Source organism: Penaeus vannamei, chromosome 18, assembly GCF_042767895.1.
Source record: "Penaeus vannamei isolate JL-2024 chromosome 18, ASM4276789v1, whole genome shotgun sequence".
Lineage (NCBI taxonomy): Eukaryota > Metazoa > Arthropoda > Malacostraca > Decapoda > Penaeidae > Penaeus > Penaeus vannamei.
The window spans coordinates 6378513-6383512 of record NC_091566.1 but is presented as its reverse complement, the minus strand read 5'-3'; positions in this window follow the sequence as shown (position 1 = coordinate 6383512).

The window sequence follows — 5000 nt, the reverse complement described above, 5'->3', positions numbered from 1 at the left end:
ATCTGTATCTGTCGGCATTTTGACAATAAACTCCAAAGTGCATGGGCAAGAATAAGCTTGAGATATTTCCTTTTGACAACAACTGGCGATGAATAAACATCTTGTTTGGTCCGGTTCTTTGTTTAGCAATGATGAAAAATATATAATAAAAATCTGTCTGGTCGGTCTCTTTGGTTTGAGTTAACAACAATATATTAATATAACAGTGTTTGTATTGGTTTCTATCTGTACAATAAATATATATCCATGATGTATATAATCAAATAAATAAATATATATATATTTTTTTTACATGTGCTGAAATAGTGTTTTGGCTCTAACGGTTATTTAAACAATCTCGCTGTGTCTAGTTCTGTTTACATGTTACGTGATTGGCCGAAGGAACCTAAAAGATTATGTATAGCGCTCGCTGATTGGTTGAATTGCTTTACCAGAGCCCTCTGTTGGCTACCATTAGAATGAGTCGATTTACGATTGTAACTCAGCACATCCAAATTACCATTTCTTCATGAATACCACTTTGCCATGACTGGTAAACGCAATGGTATATGACCGCTGGTAAATGCGTTACGATCGTATGTTAGTGAATTCGGCTCCAGGCTGATAAAGGTGGGGGTATTGTGGTTAGGGATAAGACTCATTATATACATAAAATGAACGATTTACTTTCTGATGCTTCTGTTTACAGGAAAATGACGAAAGCCGAGGGGAAGATGAAAGTTGCCAGATTTAAGGAGAAGGTAAGATATTTACTCTTGTGGTCGGTTGGAGGGAAACACTTACTTCACCTACTGGAGGAGGCCCCCTGCAATTCGTTAATGAGAGATCTCCCGAAGGTACACAAGCCAGGTGTACCGATGAGACCGATCACTTCTGGCATTGACAACACTCCTCACTGTCTGGTGAAGTGTTTGGTGAAACTTCTCTCCGGAGTTATGGGAATCATCAGTGATTCCGAGGACCTCATCAGACGTCTTCAAAGCTCCGAATACAAAGATAAAACCTGGGTAGTTTTGATGTAAAATCCCTTTTCACGAATGTACTCATAGACGGTGCAATCCGGCCAGTCAAGAGGGTCAACGGCTCCATGGTAGACGACGAACTTCCACTTCCTAAACACTACTTCAAAAGCCTCGAAAAATTGTGTGGACCTCGCTTTCTTTGAGTTCGCAGGGGAAATATACCAACAAATTAACGGTCTTGCCATTGGCCCCCCCCCCCCTCTGGGCGCAGTCCTGCCTGCCTCTTCATGGAGACGCTGGAGAGGGACCGCTACAGGGATATAATCTGCAGATATCCAACTTGGCTTCGATACGTAGATGATGTTCTCGTCATCGTTCCCAGAAGGTCGTGTCTGCACCATACGCTGACGTCCACTAAAAATCCAGTTCACCGTGGAGGAAGAAGAGGATCAGTAGTTACCTATCCTGGACACTGATCCATCGGGGTGACGACGGCCTACGTTTCTCCGTATACAGGAAGCCCACAAATAAAGACGATTATATCCACTATTACTCCGCCCACAGCAATAAAACAATATCTGGGGTTGAATTTGACTTCTTCCTCCGGGTACTGAGGATCTGTAGCCCTGAATTTCTTGAGAGTGAGATTACCCATGTGATTGATTCCAGTACCCCAATGGCTTCCTGTTGAACCTCAGAAAGAAGGCGGAGAACATACTAATATCAGATACTGCAGCTCCTTTAGTTTTCTCCTATTATCGCCATGTAACGTTTCACAGACGATTAACAAATACTTTGGCAACACAGTGAAAATCGTCAGCACATTCCGTGAAAAGATACACGACATGATACGAGACAGGAAGCAGCCGAAAGACAACCCCAACAGTGCAGTATATCACATACCCTGCAGCAGTTGCGATAAGGCATTCTTTGGTGAAACGGGACATGACTTCAACACCGGGATCAACGAACATCTGTCTGTCACCACAGGACTTCCAACGCAATAGTGGTTCGTGTAGATGAAGCTGGACATCTACCGAAATGGAATGAAGCTGAAGTAATTCATGAAGGATTGAACAAACACAAAAGGAAGGTCGTGGAAGCTGCATCCATCACGACAAAGACGAATATAAACACCGCATCGGACAGATTCAAACTATCCGAGGTCGAGGCAGCAATTGTACGTATAACGAGTGGGAGATAACAATCGTCAGGTGATTCATCAGCTCGCATGTAATATATATATATACTCTGTATTTTCGCTAATGTATATAGCCTCCAGAATAATACAGTAGTAACGTGTCGGCTTCTCATCTGAGGGGTCGACGGTTCGCACCCCGTCCAGGAGCGAGAAGTTGCAATTGTCGCCCGGAGGTTACTGCTGTGACTGGGCACCATGGAGGGTAAAGACTAAGCTCTGTCGCGTCAGCACTAGTTGACACACGTTGATCGAGTCGACATTAGTCAGCACAGGCCGGGCTCAGTTTCGCATATCGGACTTATCCTCATGTATGTTCTTCTGACGGAAGATGTATTCGAAGCCGGTCAAATACATCTCTTGTATTGTGAAGATATTCATTCTCATACCTTTTCTATATATAAGATAACACACACACACACATACACACACACACACACACACACACACACACACACACACACACACACACACACACACACACACACACACACACACACACACACACACACACACACACATATATATATGTGCACACACGCACATAAAAAATGATAGTTACGGAAATATCCCTCGTAATCACGATTGCATAATTACGAAATTAATGATGAGCGATGGCATTAGCAATAAATCACCAGGTGCGACGCCATTATCAACGTCTCGCTATTATTCCCCAAGGTCATTATTGTCACGTAAAGGATCATTAACAAAGATAATGACTCGGTTTAGAATATATAGGAAATACGCTGCATTGCGCAACCGCCGTCGTTGTTAGGAGAGTGGATGTTGTTCTTTGTTCTTTCTGCTAAAATGTTTTCTTTGTGTTTAAGTGTTTTTCTTTGTTTTCTTTGTGTTTAAGTGTTTTTCTTTGTTTTTCTTTGTGTTTAAGTATTTTTCTTTGTTTTCTTTGTGTTTAAGTGTTTTTCTTTGTTTTCTTTGTGTTTAAGTGTTTTTCTTTGTTTTCTTTGTGTTTAGTTGTTTTTCTTTGTTTTTTTGTCTTTATACTGCAATGATTTGAATAGTTTTTTTTCAGTTTTCATTCATTAATGGTATTTCAGTGTCCCTGTTTTGTTTAACATATATATCTATTTACGTTTACTGTTTTCTATTTATTGCTTTCACACATTAACAGGAATGAAAATGCTTACCAATATATTTGGAAGTATGTACATTCAAATATCCATAATCCATCCTTCCATATATACGTACATGCAAATACACATAAATACACATGAACAGCCAGACAGACGTGAATGTATACGCAAATATACATACATGCATACATACATCCATTCATACTTAAATGCATGCATACATATATACATACATACACACATGTATTCATGCCAATCGACATGCGTGGATATATACATGCATACGTACAGTACATTCATGCATAACGCAAACGTATGCACATATATAAAATGATATTCATATATAACATGCATACATCTAAGTATACATGTGCACTATATATATTTAGCTTATGGATATATCCGCACATACGTACATACATATCTATGTGTATATTCTATGTATACATCCGTCATACAAAAAAAAAAAAAAAAAAAAAAATCTAAATGCTATTAAATATATCCATTCCCATGCGTTGATTTGAAATTTACATTGCTGGTTTAATGTTTGCCGAGGGACAGGAGGCAGGAGGGAGGGTGGAGGGGGAAGTGGGGGGGGGGGTGGGGTGGGGTGCTTGACAACCTGAGATCTACACGTGCTTCCATCTTCTCCCCCCCCCCCTTCGCCCTGCTCCCCCTGCTCTCCCCCCTCTTGCCCCCTCTCCCTGCTCTCCCCCCTCTTGCCCCCTCCCCCTGCTCTCCCCCTCTTGCCCCTTCGCCCCCTCTCCCCCCCTCCCCCCCCGTCCCCTCCCCAGGGTGTGATCACGCCAAGTACATTTCTCGTTTCGGAGCGAGAGTTATGTGTTTACTAAATGTTCTCGTCCTCGTCTCACTCTTGCTCCATCTTCTTTTATCTTCTCTTTCTTCATTTCTTTCATTATTTCTCTTCCCTTTCTTCGCTTCGCTGTTCTCTTGTCTTCTTTTCTTTTCCTATCTTAAATGCCCTTTCGCTTCTTCTGTCTTTCCTCTTATTCTCTTTTTCGTTTAATTCCGTCTCTTTCCTGCTTCCCTTTTCTCTCCGTTTCTTCCTCTTCCCTTCTTCCCTCTCTCCACCTTCTCCCCCTTTCTTCTTTCTTTATTCTTCCTATTTTCCTCCCTTTCTCTGTCATTTCTTCTCCTCTCCTCCTCTTCGCATTTCCTTCTTTTTTCTCTCCTCCTATATCTCTTTTTCTATTTTTTCCTCTCATTTCCACCTCTCCCTCTTTCGTTCTTCCCCATATCTTCCTTCTCCCTTTCCTTTCTTTCTTCTCTCCTCCCTTTCTCTATCTTTATCGCCTCTCCTTCCCTTCTCCTTTCCTTATTTTCTTCTCTTCTTCTGCTTCACCTCACTTTCTTTATCCTTTCTCCTCTCCTTTCCCCTTTCCTTCTTTCTTCTTCCCTAAATCTACCATTTCTTCTCCTCTTCTCCCCTTCCCCTTCCGTCCTTCCTCCTCATCTTCAAAATCCCCTCTTCTTCTTCCGTTCTCCCGCTTCTCCTCTCTTTCACTATCTTTATCTTATCTCCTCTCTTTCTTTCTATCTTTCTCTCATCCCTCTATTTCTTCCTTTTCTCCTCTCCTTCCCTCTTATCTCCTTTCCTCTCCTTCTTCCCTCCTTTCTCCTCTCCACCTCTTCTTCTTTCCTCATTTCTCCTCTTTCTTCTTTCCACATTTTCCTCTTATTTCCTTCTTTCTTCTTTTCTCCTCCTCTCCCCTCCCTTCCTTTCTT